The sequence below is a fragment of the Bos mutus genome, chromosome 1, assembly GCF_027580195.1.
Source record: "Bos mutus isolate GX-2022 chromosome 1, NWIPB_WYAK_1.1, whole genome shotgun sequence".
In the NCBI taxonomy this organism is placed as follows: domain Eukaryota; kingdom Metazoa; phylum Chordata; class Mammalia; order Artiodactyla; family Bovidae; genus Bos; species Bos mutus.
The window spans coordinates 27,693,376-27,710,080 of record NC_091617.1 but is presented as its reverse complement, the minus strand read 5'-3'; the positions used below and the strand labels follow the sequence as shown (position 1 = coordinate 27,710,080).

Below are 16,705 nucleotides of genomic sequence, written 5' to 3'. Positions count from 1 at the left end.
GGAGGCCAGTTCTGATAGGAGTGAAAGGGAAGTTCCACAGAGGTAATGAAAAACTCTGAGCCAAATTTTAAAGTCAATGTACTGACTGATAGCAAGTGAGTATAAATCTGCCATAACTGAAGTAATGTGATTGAATTTACTGCCATGAGTAAATGCATGGGTTGCTGCAGGTGGAACAATGGTGAGCTTTGTGAGTGTTCAGTTTTGGAGAGTTTCCCTATTAACATAATCTAGAAGTCATAACAGTACCCATTACGACAGTGAAAGCAGCACAAGCGCTTTAAAATGTTAGTGGAATAACTGCTTTAAACTTCCGGAAGAGCTCAATGAGAGAGTTTTCCTTTGATTAAAACCTGAGAGAGTTAACTGTAAATGATTGAGGAAACAAAGAGTTATGCAGAAAGTTTTGTAAAGTAATAGCAAGATCTTCATAAGTGCTATTTAAAATGAAAACGGAGAAGGAGGCATGCAACTGGAGACACACGTTAACTGGTGACTGGAGAAGGTAAAGGTGAATATAAGATATCAGCATTCCATTATACAAGATAAATAATTGCTTTTTATAGTAAAGGGATTTCTAAGTTCTGAACAAGGGCTATTCTTACAATAAAACACTGTGAAACATTTCCCTGAGATATTAGGGCTAATAAAATTTCTTCCATATAACGTGCTCTTCTGCCCCCATACTTATTGGAAATGAAAATGTTTACTGCCAATGGAGTTTAAAAGAGGCCCACTCTACAGCATCAACATTCTATTCAGGATCTAAAGGCTTGATGGGATCAATTTCAATCTTTTCTTAATTTTTATTTGTTTCTTCATGTCCTCTTTAATATTTTTTGACTTACTTGTTTGATCAAAACGTTTAGAATCTTTGAGGACAGGAACAGGTCTTTCTTTTGTCATCTTCAGTGTCTAACACAAGTATTGCACAAAGACATTTTGAGTTTTTAAAATACTTTTATTGAATAAGTTGATTCTAACATGTATGTTGATGATTTAGGGATGCTTTTAAAAAATTGAAATTACCTCCTGTCTTAGTTCATTTGCACTGCCTTAACAGAATGCCATAAACCAGACAGCTTATAAACAAAACACATATATTTCTCACAGTTCGGGGCACTGGAAAGTTTAAGATCAAGGTGTTGGCAGATTTGGTGTCTGGTAAGAATTTATGTCCTGCTTCCTAAAGTGAAAAGTGAAAGTGTTAGTCACTCAGTCATCTCTGATTCTTTGTAATCATATGGACTTGAGACTGCCAGGCTCCTCTGTCCATGGGATTCTCCAGGCAAGAATGTTGGAATGTTTAGCCATTTCCTTCTCCAGAGGATGTTCCCAAGCCAGGGATCAAACCCGGGTCTCCTGCATTGAGGCAGAGCCATTACTGTCTGAGCCACCAGGGAAGATCTGTTTTCTAGACAGCTATTTCCTGTGTTCTCACATGGTGGAAGGGATGAGAGATCTTCCTGGGGTCTCTTTATATCAGAACACTGATCCACTCTCATGACCTAATTACTTCCCAAAAGCCTATCTCTTAATACCATCACATTGACAGTTAGGATTTCAATATATGAATTGGATAGAAACAACCATTCAGTTCACAACACCTCCTGTGTACATTTTTTTCCCTTGCTATCATCTATAGCTGTATTAAATTGGACACAGTTAAATAGTTTATTTGGGACATAGTAAAAGTAGATGAGGATGATTTATCAATTCCATAATTTATTTTGCTTTTTCAATTTATTCAACAAATATTGTTGACCATCTATCTTTTGCTAGGCACTCTTCAAGTGTTTGAGATACATTAGTGAACTAAATTGACAAAAATCCCTTTCCTTTGTATAGCTTATATTTTAGTGGGATGTAGCAGACAATAAGCAACCTCAAAAAAAGTACACTGTAAAATACTTTATATCATGATGAGTGCTATGGAGAAACAGTCTAAAGAAGGGTAAGGAGAACTGGGAATTTGGTAGGGGTGCAGAGGAAGTTAAAATTTAAAGTAAGTTGTCAGGAATTAGGTGAAGATTGAGTAAAGCTTTAAAGGAAATGAAGAGATTAGCCATGTGTATTTCTAGGGGAGCAGCCAATGCAGGGGACTCAAAACAACAATGTTCAAGGACAGCCAATGAGGGGGAAAATAGTACCAGCTGGTGGCCTAGTTTCTACGGCCTGGTAGATCCTGTTCTAGTCATATAATAAACGCATTAGCTTTTATTCTGGGTGAAATGGGATATCTGTGAAGAGATTTAAATACAGAAATGACATGTTCTAACTTTAAACATATACATTTTAAAGGGCTTCCCTGATAGCTCAGTTGGTAAAGAATCTGCCTGGAATGCAGGAGACCCTGGTTCGATTCCTGGGTCAGGAAGTTCCCCTGGAGAAGGGAAAGGCTACCCACTCCAGTATTCTGGCCTAGAGGATTCCATGGACAGTCCATGGGGTCACAAAGAGTCAGACATGATTGAGCTGCTTTCACTGGTTTAAAGGGTGCTGGCCATGCAGTTTAGACTGCAAGGTTGGAAAAAATATACATTGATATCTTGTGATACTCCACTCACTGTTGATTGGTGTAGATGGGAAAAGATGATGGCATGAGAATGAAACAAACTTGGTGGGAAGAACAGGAATACTAGGTCTTATGCTTTTAAAAAGTGACCTGTTGGGTACGTTTTCTTATAAGAAACTGTAAAATAATTAAAACAGCAAAATACAACAGAGATATGATATTAAATGATTATATAATATGTGGCTTTTACACACTGGCCTTTGCTCGGTAATTCTATGTCATGGAGATTTTAAAAATGGAAGTGAACTTATAGATCACCTAGTAATTTTTAAAAATTTATTTATTTTTAATTGAAGGACAATTGCTTTACAGTATTGTATTGGTTTCAACCAAATATCAACATGAATCAGTCACAGTGAATCAGACATCAGTGATCTGAAGCTCAGATTGGGGTTAATTGAAGAATTTCACTGAGAATTATTTATTAGAAAAATAAACAAATATTTAGCTAATCTTTTCCTTTCTTTCCCTAATTTTAGTCTAAAATGTTGATAAATACTGTTATCATATAAGAATCATGAATAGAGGCAGAAAAATATGGCATGAAAACTAGGTTACAGAAACAGTTAAGAAGAAAAGAGATGGAACAATTTACCATTCTATTGTATGTCTTTGTCTCTTCTCTTTCTCTGTCAATCTCTGTTGTGTTTAGTACCAAAATATGGATATCTTTTAGTATTTGAAAGACGATAATATAGGAGAAATGCCAGAACAAAAATAAGAAGTGAAACTTTTTTTTTTTTTACGTTGACTTCTTTTCAGATATCAGTTTTTGAGAAAATTAACGAAGAGATAGTTTGGTAAATCCAAATTCATCCCCCTCTTTCTTTCTTTCTCTGTCATTGATAATTATTTTTAAAAAAGGTAAAATCTCTTTTCACACAGTTAAAAAATAAACATAGGCTAGGCATTTTGTTGAACTAATTATTAACGAGTGAATCAAGCAGATGTAACAGTTGGTTCAAAGCAAACTCCAGAGAACAGACATATTTATAAATCAGGAATATTGAAATGAATGAGCAAACGACAGAGAACTGACTTTTTCCACTATGAGGGAGGAAAATCAATTGAACCTTTGCCTAACAGAATTTATTTGCCTGTCTGTAGACCAGAATTATTTTGCATTGCTATCAGTTATTTACAACTTACAGAGTTGTAAAATAGCTGAAAGGCAATGGAAGGCATAGAGGTCCTGTATAATCAGACTTAGCAACCCAGAAGAGTGTTCTCTAAACAATATACTTTTTAAAAAATTGAAGTACATTATCTTTCTCTCTATCTATCTATCATATACCTATGCCCATTGACTCAGCATTAGTTTTTAGGAAATTCCCTTAACAAACAGAAAAATTTGGTCTCTGTTACTCTCCTATCTCCAATCTGTATTGAAAGCAACTAATCAAAATATGCGGCTGATATGATCTTTCTCATTTCTCACTCAAAAATCATCTAATATCTGAAGAGTAAAACTATAGGTCAGTAGTATACAAATATTGATTAAAAGGTGAAAAAAATCCTAGATAACATAGTATTTCTGTCCTTGTAATAAAATCTAAATCTTTCTTATACCTGCATTTGGTTATTGCTTAGTATTTCCTTAGTCTCTTCTGTTAGTCAAGTTAAAAAGTTCTTTATATTCCTATTGATACTTAAGCAATAAGCTGAATCTTTTTTGCATTAGTTATTTTAAAAGTACTTTATCACAAGCACACTATTTCTTAAGCAGAAGTACAAATTAAAATTAGTCTTGCCACTAGTTTTTTTAAAAAATAATTATAAACTTCTGCCAACATAAAGACTCCCTGATAATTATTGAAAATGCATCTGTTCATATTTTCTTTCTTTGTGATTCAGTTTTGAGGGATTATACACTACTAGGAATTTGTCCATTTCATTTAGCTTTTCCATTTTGTTGTCATATAATTGTCATCAGTAAACTCTTAAGGTCCTTTGTATTTCTATACTGTTGATTTTTAACTTCTTTTTCATTTCTGAAAAATGAAATTTTATTGATTTGGGTTCTGTCTTTTTTTCTCTTGATCAGTTCTGGCTAAACATTTATCAATTTTCAGTGAACCAGTTTCATTAATATTTTCTATTGTTTTTTAAGTTTCAATTTCAGTTATTTCTTCTCTAATCTTTATGATTTCTTTTCTTCTACTAATGTTGTGTTTGTACTTTTTTTCTACTTCCTTTAAATGGCACTTTAGGTTGTTTATTTATTAGTTTTGGCTGATTGTTCTTGTTCTATTAGGCTTCTATTGCTATAAACTTTGCTCTTAGACATTGTTATTGTTTCATCTCATGGATTTTGGATCATTGTCTTTTCATTTTCACTTGCCTTCTGATATTTTTTTGTTTCCTCTTTGACTTCTTTAGTTAACCATTGGGTTTTTAGTCGCATACTGTTTAGCCTCCATATACTTGTATTTTGGTAGTATTTCTTTTTCAATAGTTGATTTCTAGTCTCTTAAAGTTGTGCCAATTTCCATTTCAATTGTTCTTCTGGGGTTTTACCTTGTTCCTTCATTTGATATATATTTCTCTGTTGCATCATTTTGCCTGATTTGCTGTTTTTATTTCTCTGTATTTGGTGGGTTGGTCATGTTTCTGAACATTGAGAAATGTCTTTTTGTAGGAGACATGCTATGTTCTCAGCCATACGTTCCTTTCAGGTTACCAGAGGTATTTGCTCTAGGGTTGCTCCTTATTTGGGCTGTGCACATCCTTTTGTTTTGGTGCCTGACTACTGTGGATGGTCTGATATGGTGGGCTGGCTTCCGGTCTAGCTGGTTGCCATATCCTGTGTTGTACAGAGGCTGTCAGCCACTGGTGGCTAAGGCTGGGGCATGAGATTATTGTCTTTAGGGATCCAAGTGACTGCAGTTGGGGTCTGGGTAGGTCTCAGGCTGTTGTTTGGGTGCTGGTAGGTGGCTGTGATCCACTGTGTTCTGTGACTAATACTGGCTTACAAGTGGAAGACACCAGCTCTTGACATAGTTGGCTGTGAGGTCTGGCATGTTCTCATTCTGGTGTTGGCCTGCTGTGGACAGACTCAGGCCCCCGGGTCTCTGGCTGCAGGGCCTTGGGGGTCCTGGGGCCAAGACTGGTGCACTGATATGTGGGGATGCACCCTAGGCCCTCTGTAGGCAGTGTGCTTAGTCACTCAGTTGTGTCCAACTCTGTGACCTCATGGACTGTAGGCCAGACTGCAGCCCACCAGACTCCTCTGTCCATGGAGATTCTCCAGGCAAGAATACTAGAATGGGTTGCCATGCCCTCCTCCAGAGGATCTTCCCAACCCAGGGATCAAACCCAAATCTCCCACATTTCAGGTAGATTCTTTACCATCCGAGCCACCAGGAAAGCCCTTTGGGCAGGGTGGAGTCTCATTCTGAGCTGTGGTCTCAGAGTGTCTTATATCAGCAAATCTGCTGGTCAGTGGAGTTGTATTTCTACCTGACTTATTGTTTGGCATGAGATGTTTCAGTATGGGTGCTAACAGGCTGGTATATGGGCTTGGGTCCTGCTACAAATAAACTAGAGAGAGAGTTCCAAAATAGTGCTTCCAACCAACAGTGTCCATGTAGTAAAACAAGCTTCAAATAAAAAGTCTCCATTTCCCAAAGGTGAGGCCCAGATGCTTTCTACCTCTCTGGGAGGATCTACAAGATGATCATGTGGGTCTGATCCAAACTCCTTTCAAATTATTACTTCTGCCCTGAGTCTTGGAATGGCTGAGATTTTGTGTACACCCATTAACAATGGAATCTCTGTCTCTTACAGCCTTCCAGCTCGGCTGTAAATAAGCTCAACTGATGTTCAAAGCCAAATATTAAGTGGGCTCATTTTCCCAGTGTAGGAATCCTTGGTGGGGAGCCTGATGTGGGGCTTGAACATGGGGTTCTCCCCTTGCTACATGGGGAGAACTTCTGCAGTTATAATTATCCTCCCGTTTGGTGATCACCCACCCAGGAGTATCGGAGAAGGCAATGGCACCCCACTCCAGTACTTTTGCCTAGAAAATCCCATGGACGGAGGAGCCTGGTAGGCTGCAGTTCATGGGGTCGCTAGAGTCGGACACGACTGAGTGACTTCACTTTCACTTTTCACTTTCATGCATTGGAGAAGGAAATGGCAACCCACTCCAGTGTTCTTGCCTGGAGAATCCCAGGGAGGGGAAGCCTGGTTGGCTGCCGTCTATGGGGTCGCACGGAATCGGACACGACTGAAGCGACACAGCAGCAGCAGCAGCAGCACCCAGGAGTATGAGTCTTGACTATACTGTGCTTCTGCCTCTCATCTTTGCCTCATTGTTGTTTTCTCTTTATATCTTTAATTGTAGAAGATCTTTGCTACTTTTCTACTTTTTCTCATCAATAGTTTCTTAGTTACTCGTTTGCTAAGTTGTATCCAACTCTTTGTGACCCCATGAACTGCAGTATGCCAGGTTTCCTTGTCATTCACCATCTCCTGAAGTTTGCTCAAACTTGTCCATTGAGTTGGTGATGCCATCCAACCATCTCATCCTCTGTCATCCCCTTCTCTTCTTGATCTCAATTTTTCCCAGAATCAGGGACTTTCCCAATGAGTCAGTTCTTTGCATCAGGTGGCCAAATTATTGGAGCTTCAGCATCAGTCTTTCCAATGAATATTCAGGACTTATTTCCTTTAGGATTGGCTGGTTTGATCTCCTTGTAGTCCAAGGGACTCTCAAGTGTCTTCTCTGACACCACAGTTCAAAAGCATTAATTCTTTGGTGCTCAGCCTTCTTTGTGGTCCAAATTTCACAACTGTACATGACTACTGGAAAAATCATAGCTTTGAATATATGTACCTTTGTCAGCAAAGTGATGTCTCTGCTTTTTCATACAATATCTAGATTTGTCATAGCTTTTCTCACAAGGAGCAAACATATTTATGAAAGGAGATGAATTTATATTTTTCTCGCTGTGCCATCCTGGCCACAAAGCTGTTGGTACTTTTTGGATGTTTACAATTTGACAGTGGTTTTCTTTGAAATAAAATTTAAAAGTTTCCTTTTTCCATGAAATTAGTATTCCTACTAGACTTTCTATCTGAAGTATATCAAAATATGATGTGGTAGTGAGTTTTTAACTATGGCAATGAACAATAAAGTTAAATACACAGAAGATGCTATGTTGGGTGAACTTGATCCCTGAGATATTTCAATTTAAATGATTGTTCCAAGAGATTGCTTGGGAATTTGTCATTTATAGTAAAGTAATTTATAGATGGGATCCAATAAAATGTCAATTAGATTTTCAACTTGTGCTATTGAAATGTGACCTGTAATGATCTCTGTCCTGTTTCCATCAATATGAAATGATATTCTTGATGCAATGGAAAGGAGAAAGTCCAATGTGGCATGAAATCACAAAGATTCTATCATGATCAAATCACATCTATCATTCACAAATTTTCTTAAGTGACTAAATAATGTAATTGCTTCTTCTAATGATAGGACTGAACAAAATTCTCTTTCAAAATGCGTGTTGTTGAACAAATGTTTCCTAAATACCTTGGTAATATAATATCTTAGTAATTCTGATAATAAAACCTTTTATTATTCTGGTCTTAATTAGAGAATGGCTAAGTTCTAATTATTATGATCTTGCCCTCTTCTGGCAAATTAGTGAAGCCTTTTTTCACTTACCCAAAATTAGAGGAATTGAGTTTCATTCACAAAACTCCAAGAAGAATTAATTTAAGAGACTTCAAAATTATAAATATGTTGTAATTTATTTCTCACATTTATTAAAAATGAATCTCCAATCATTTCAACAAATCATTTATTTCCACCATAGTACAAACAATGTAATTTGTGAATTTGAAGTGAAAAACTCCATGCTAAATGTACCTTTGGTAATTTTACAGTCAAATAATTGTGTCTCCATGAAGAAAAGAGTCTCACTGTTTTCTAATTGGTTTAAAATAAGATTTTTTCTGCAAATGGGGCAAAGCAACAAGAGTAGACTAATAAATTGCTATTATTTTAATACCATGTTGGTGGCTCAGACAGTAAAGAATCCACCTGCAAGGTGGGAGACCTGGGTTCAATCCCTGGATTGGGAAGATCCCCCGGAGAAGGGAACTGACTACCCACTCCAGTATCCTGGTCTGGAGAAACCATGAAAGACAAGCATGGCAGGCTACAGTCCATGGATTGCAAAGAGTTGAGCATGACTGAGTGACTTTCACTTTCACTTCATTTAGCACATGGTTAGTATTTTCTGGTAGAAGTAAAAGATTCTTTAAAACACCATTTAAATCTCTATATCAACTTTTATCACTAAATTTAACAATTTTCTTCTTTCCTTGAAGTAAAATGGGCCTCAGGAAGCATTTACTATGAACAAAGCTAGGAGGTGATGGAATTCCAGGTGATGTATTTCAAATCCTAAAAGATGGTACTGTTTAAAGTGCTGCACTCAATATGCCAGCAAATTTGAAAAACTCAGCATTGGCCACAGGCCTGGAAAAGGTCAGCTTTCATTACAATCCCAAAGAAGGGCAATGCCAAAGAATGTTTCAACTACCAAACAATTGTATTCATTTCACATGCTAGCAAGGTAATGCTCAAAATCCTTCAAGCTAGGCTTCAACAGTATGTGAATTGAGAACGTCCAGATGTAGGAGTGTACAAGCTGGATCAGAGATCAAACTGTCAACACCCACTGGATCATAGAAAAAGCAAGGGAATTCCAGAAAAGCATCTACTTCTGCTTTGTTGACCATGTTCCATAAATGCCAAAAGTTTGTAAATCACTGGTGTAAAATTAATATTTTATTGGATTTCTCCCTAATATGCCTTATTTTCCAAATACTATTTAGTAATCAATCCATTCTCTCTCAGTGAGTTTGTGCATCCCCATTAGTTTTGTGTTCTTTTATATATTTCTATCTGTCTCATTCTTTTCTTACTATTTTCTACACTGTTCAGTCTGGAATGTGTGTGTGTGTGTGTGTGCACGTGTGTGAGTGCTTATATGACATAATTTTATTTATTATGGTTGTATTATAAATTTTAGTATAGAAAAAGAGAAGTTAATTGTTCTTTGATGACTAATTTTAAAAATAATTCTCTTGGCTCTTTCAATCAATTTTCAGACATTGTTTCTTGGTCACCTGCATTTGCCCTTTAAGGAAAGTTCTGAGATGAAGTATATTTGATCATTAAAAGCTTTCTCATGGGACCTCATCTCACTTGACCTCAAAGGTCTTCAAGGAAAATACAAACATTCTCAATATCATAGATAACTTCCTGTGTCCGCATTCCATGGAAACATTTTATAAAGTATCTTTAGCTAGTATGACATACTAAAATGGTATATTCACTTACATTCGTTTCAGTTGATCTGAATTTTGTCCATTTATTTTTACTCACTTCTTCCATATTTCTTTTCATTCTTTCCTGTTTTACCTCTTTAAAATCTCTAAATTTTCTCTTTCTTCTCGCTGCAATCCAATTATTACACCTTCCAAGGTCCAGGTTCAGGCTAAGAGGAAGTGATCCCTTTTGTGGCCAATTACCCTCTCTGGGAGCATTTGCCCATCACCCAGTCTGGGTCTTCCTGCCAGTGCCCAGGCAGGCTGAAGAGGCAGATCTTAGCTGGTCACTCCATCAGGTCCAGGTCCCCAGTCCCTGACCAGCTATCATTGCTGAGGGAGCCAGGGACCTAGGACGCAATGGAGTCCTTCAAGCCACCAGAATGGAGGGACAGGTTGCTGGGTCCTACAGAATGAACTCAGGCACACTGCCCCCAACACTAGGTTGTGAGGTGGGGGTAGCAGAGAGCTTCTCTGGAACCCTTCAGGACATAGCCCCCAGCCTATTCCTTAGGCCCCCCAGATCAACTGCTGGCCCAAGGCTGGAAGGCCTAGAAAGCCCCAGGGAGAACACCATGACCACTCCTCTCATTGCACTCTCCACTGCAAGGACCACTACCCACCTGACCTACATTTAACCAAGTAGAACCTCTAACTGCCTTGCTAGGAGCCTGCACTACTGGTCTCCCCACACTGGTCACTGGGCAATGGCCTCGTGCCCATGGCTATATGCCTACTCCACACCTATTACAGTATAAGACACATATTCAGATTTAGTCACGAAGATTCTTGAGTATGATAAAGATTGTGCTAAGTCCACCATGCTCTTCTGTAGGAAAAATATGGATATAGAAGGAATATCCAACAGATAAAATATTAACAAACTATTAAAATATTGAAATCCTTATATGATAGATACTTAGAGCATAATCATGGAAAAATAATACAACTTTTATAAATAGCATTTTAAATAATCATAAAACAAAAATACTACTTTACAGGATGATCAGATCAGATCAGTCACTCAGTTGTGTCTGATTCTTTGCGACCCCATGAATAGCAACACACCAGGCCTCCCTGTCCCTCACCACTCCTGGAGTTCACTCAGACTCACGTCCATTGAGTCAGTGATGCCATCCAGCCATCTCATCCTCTGTCGTCCCCTTCTTCTCCTGCCCCCAATCCCTCCCAGCATCAGAGTTACAAACTCCTTGTTTTATCCTCACTTGATATCCTCTTCTCCAGGTTGCAGGCTTATCATTTTGTCTGCACTTGGCTAAAGAGGCAAAGGAGCTCACTTGGAGCTCATTTATGGAAGCGCTGATTTCATTCATGAGGGTTCTGCTCTCATGACCTAATCACCTTCCAAAGGTGATATGATCATATTAAGCATCGTAGTGTCAACAGGAATTTGGAAGGACACAAACGTTCAGATCATAGCAGTTAGAAAGAAAGTAAATGAATGGAAGTTTCTAAACTGAGAAAACGTTTTTTGAGTTATTTGTACAGATCAGGAATCAATAAACTAGCCCACAGACCAAATCCATTCTATCAAGTGTTTTTGTAAATAAAATTTTATTGGAACACACTCACAGTTATTTATTTACATGTTGTCTTTGGCATCTTTCCTTCTGTGTTGTAGCACTGAGTACAGATATCACTATGTGACAGAATCTGTGTGGCCCCCACAGTCAATATTTCCTGTCACCTTTCCTAAAAAATTTTGCAGACTCTTGGTGTAAATGGATAGTGGTTGAATCTTTGAATGTGAATAAATTGCCTAGGGAATGTATGTGATGAGAATAGAAATGGCTGAGCACAAACATTTAAAGGCAAGGAAAAAAGGAGCAGAAGTCTTCAACTAAGTACCAAAGGTTTAGTGTAAGGATAGTTCAAAATCTGTGTCTCTGTATTAGGCCATCTGTGCTTTACTTAGTTACCAATAAGCCAAAACAAGAAAAGAGAAACAGGCAGAATGCTTTTTCCCATTTTCTTTCTTTGGTTTCTCCTTTCTCTCTTCTACACGCTTTCAAGACAGAAGGTACTTGGTGGAAGTGAAAACAAAGATCATTCTGGAATAGTTCTCACCCTCTCAGAAGTATATGGAAATAAAAAGCTCTTCTGAGACCTGGAGCCCATGCAGAGTCACAGCAAGCTGCAGATCCGGCATGCAGGTGTCAATCACATGTTCTGTTTTGCTTCTACATTTCTTTTAACCTCCACAATTTCCCTTTTGTTTACTTCATGTGGTCTTTTCCTCAGAATAAAAACAAAGAGCACAGAATTTTGCCTAGGAAATAATTTCCTGCTTCCTTTTCTGTGAGCTGTACACTTGCAACAGTGATATAAATGTGCTGCCTAGACTAGACTTGTCACTTGTTTGAGAGGAAGCCCTTTATTTGACTAGAAGAGACAGGGGCCAAATGAACCTGCTTCTTTCCTATGCCAGCCAGCAGTGCAATTACAGTACTGGGGGCTAAGAGGAACAAAGCACTCCCTCTCCCCTGCACACAGGTGCTGTGTCCTTGAAATAGTTGATTGTACTTGGGGTCGTGCATTGGCCTGTTAACCAGACAGGACAACATGGGATTTCATAAATGACTGTAATTCATTGGTGATTTGTTGAGGCTTCTGAACACAATTTTTGAAAGAGATGGTTCATTTTTTCTTTGTATCTCCTGATAAAGTCTCATGGTTTCCATAATCTTTGGAATTCATAATCTTTAGGTAATGCACTTTGTAGAAACAGCAGGAAAGTGACGATTTGCAAACCTCTTTTTCTCCACTGATGAGTTTAAAAATGCTGTCGTTTACTTCAACTGTTGAAAATGGAACTTTCCCCATATTTAAGCAGTGGTATTCTCTTTTCATGCTGAAAAGCAATGAATTGTCACAATTGGACATCTTGCTATGAATAAAGATGACAAATGAGTAAGTGACTTAGAAATATGCTTGACAAGTGGGAAACGGTTTGAAAATAGACCTTATATACTCTTCTATCATCAGTTTGGGAGACTAAAGAAGTCTGGTTGCAATGGTAGCCAATAGGTACATGGACAGGAGCTCCCAGCATATTCTCATGCTTCTTGAATTGCCAACAGAACCTTTTCACTCTGCTCCTGTTTGGGAGATTATGATTCATTTGTCTGTTAGGTTGGGCACGATTTGATCATGCTCCAAGTTGGCATAGTCTCAGTAACCCTCTGCCATCATAATCTTGGTTGTAGGAAATAGTTGGAGACCATTGATCAAATGTTTTCTTAGACCGAAGTTAAGTATCCTATGTGGGTCTTACCAATATGTTATTCAAGAAACACTCACTGGTACCTGAACACTGATTCTGAGATCTGGGAAATGAAACAGAAGTTAGAGAGGGAGCTTCCAAGGCCCCTCTGTGCTCCTAAAGACTCCATGTCCTCTCAGAGAAGCCGTGGCAGTAAAATTCCTAGTTCTCATTTTCTTTATCTTTAAAAGTTGCTTAATGAATTAATTAACATGGTGTTCAATTCCTGACACAATATAAAGCTCAGAAATGCCTGTTATTACCATAAAGAAGATGCTCATTACAGCACATGCCCATACGAAGTACTTATTTTCCTACACGGTTCATGTGGATGTTTCTTGTTGTCCTATATTTGATCTGTCCTTTGATTTCATCATCTGCATTCTTATTAGATCAATATTCAGAAAATGGTTTCTCATGTTATTCTCACTCATGTGCAATACAGATGTATTATACTGTTCATTTTTCTCCATCTATCCTTGCATCTTTCCATATTAAAATTTTACTGTTGAGTAAATTTAAAGAGGAAAGAAAAGTCACTAACACATTCATCAGCCGAAGCATAGAAATCATTTGTAATTGCCCTACCAGTTAAATGCACATCAGGATGGCAAAAACCATCACTCATGAAGGGCTTTCATTTCAGACATCATGGGTTCTGAGTTTTCTCCATGTGTTCCCATAAATTTTTTTTTTTTGATTAAGAAAATACTTAGAAATGCAAGAGTATAAGAGTGATGTTATGAAAGCCTATTTTAGAGGGAAAAGCAATTATTTGTGGATTCCTGCCACATTTCACAGCTGGTGGTGGCACATGAGGGCATGACTGCCGAGATACAAACTACCTGATAAGGCCAATGAAAGAGGAGAGGGCTTGGCACTGTGATGGCAGAAGGGTATGCCAATTTGGGTAACAGTTTTCTGTTTGTACTCTTTGTTTTTCCTCTGTCTGGGAACTAGTGCAGGAAGTCTAAAAGAGGAAAACAAACCCAGATCTTCTCCACTTATTTTTAGTTCACTGATGCTTGCGCCAGTGTTACTTCTCCACTGTAACAGAGGTGCTTTGTTTGTGGCTTTTGCGGTCATTTTTCATTCATTCATTTATCGATCAAAATTTTTCTAATTTCCAATTGTGAGAAAAGCTACAAAATTAACTGCTTCATAAAATCTTAGGACAGAACTTGTTCCCCAGGAGTTTACAATTTTGACGTTTTACAAGAACTTGTCCACTCACTTTATTCTAAACAAATGATTCTCAATGGCTGTGGTGGGGGCAGAGCTGGCCTCTAGGAGGCATTTGGCAATGTCTGGAGATATTTATATTGACTGTGGGATTGGGTGCTCCGAGTGTGCACTGGATAGATGGCAGAAATGCTTCTAAATATTCTATAATGTGCAAGAAAGCCCAACAAATTATATGTCCTCAAATGAGAAAGTCTGTACCAAACTCTTGCTTTGAACAGAATTTATCCTTTTCTTAGCACAATTCTTTATATATAATAGCGGTATCTGCTATTTTTTTTCAACAACTCAAAGAAGTCAACACATTGTATAGTATTTAATGAATATTTATCAAAAGGATTAATATATATTAAACTGGATTACATTTAATGATGTAGAATGAAGAACAGTGGCTTTGGGAGTAGAACTGGGTTTGAATCTTAGCTCCAAAATTAAATGTTTGTGTAGTCTTAATCAAATTACTTAACATTTAAGAATCTTAACTTTATACTAATATACGACACTAGTGCTCACTACTTAGAATAAAATGAAATATCATGTCTGTAAATCCTTTGGCAGCTAGTAGTTCTTTATAAGATGTCCTTTGTCTTCTGTGTCTGAACAAATTTCCCAACAGTGAATGGATAGCTTTTTGAATTGATAATCCTACATTAGTTATTCTATAAACTATTAGTTATTGGGTATGTGTTTACTTTTCTTTGGAATTTCATCTTTTGTGAAATGAAGATGATGCTGGCTATTGTTTTCTTATTATTACTGTTACAGACTTACAGTAAAAGGATTGAGAATGTACTTAGGTCTGTAGAAGCTGGTACCTGATCTTTGTGTGCAAAAAATGTAAGCACTAAATGCTCCAGATGGTACCACAGATGCAGAAAGGTTAAGAGACGTAATCAATTGTCATACCATGGAGGCACTCAATGTGATTTCGAGTTTATTGTGAGTCCCCACTGACTGAGTTAGAATGTCATGTTCTGTGACAGAGTGGTAATAGATTAGATGCTTGCGCCTCTCTGCTCTTCTGGGTAAATAAAGGGGAAATTCAGTTGTGAACTGCCTCTCTTAGTGGCTAGGAGTACCATGTTTGTTTAATAACGTGTATTCACACTATTCCTCAACTCAGAGTTCAAGTATTCATGCTCACGCCTCTGTATCTGCTCTGTGAGCTGAGTGACTGAATTGTAACAGTAAAACCATATTCTGGGAAACTATTAATATCATGGGAGGGATTGAGGAGAGAGAGGACCTTCTAATTCTGAAGGAATAAGCTTTAGAAACTTCTCAAAAGTCCCTCTTGGAGCAGGAAAGCAGTTCCTAGGGAAGGAGTCACTTGGTAACAGGGGTTCTTTTTAATATAAATTTGGAAATCTGTAATTTTAGGAAGGTTATTTTTTAAGTAGGAAAGACTTACATGTATTATATAGGAAGGCTAATGGCCTTTAAGCACCTAAAATTTTGAAAATCCATGATTTTTTAACAAGTCTAAGTCATGTCGTTTCCTTCTTGATGGCTCTGCTTTCAACAATGTCATCTAGTGTGTTCATCCATCACAATATGATGGCTCACCCATTCAGTTGTATTAGAAAAAATTTTAAGGTCGGAATAATTCAAAAAAGGAGAAAATATGGAAAAAAAAGTTTTGGAAGAGTGAAGCCATGTTATTATTCTTATCTGAGGTAATTAATTGCATTTAAAAATGGGTTTTATAAAGTGTTTCACTTGATACGACGTGGTAACCGGAGGTGAGATTTTGGATTGGCACTGTCGCCAGTTTTCAGTATGGCTCTCGTGCTTTCAGAGCAATTGCTCTCAGCTAGCATGCTCAACTTTGATGAATTTCTGCTAGTTTTCTGCCTAACCTAACATGAAGTGATATTATAGTTAAAAAAATAAACTGAACTGCTTGCACATCAATCTCTCAGCTGATATGGTTTGTTGATAATCTGTTTAGTTTTCCCAGATAAATTAAAGAAAATGTGTAAAGTGACTTGAAAGATAATTTATAATTATTACAAGAAGAGGTAGGTACAATTTTCTTTTCCCACAGTTCCCTTAGAAAGCCATTGTTATTAAAATCTTTAAAAGTCTTGAAGTGAAAAAGCATAAGGATTTAATTGTCTTCCTTGGTTTGCTTGAATTTATGGAATATATTTTCATCTTTTAGTCATAGTTCTGTTTTTAAATAACTATGTTCTGCTCCATGAGAGGCATTTCAGTTCTAAATGTATGCAACCAAATTATCTCTTAACCCTCAT

General features: G+C 37.4%; 1 non-coding gene across 1 annotated transcript; it reads left to right on the top strand.

Annotated features, from left to right (window-relative positions):
- The first annotated feature begins 2,305 nt into the window (after positions 1–2,305).
- Positions 2,306–2,378, top strand: TRNAS-GGA (transfer RNA serine (anticodon GGA)). The gene has a single exon. It is a non-coding gene; the product is annotated as a tRNA-Ser (tRNA).
- The last annotated feature ends 14,327 nt before the right edge of the window (positions 2,379–16,705 follow it).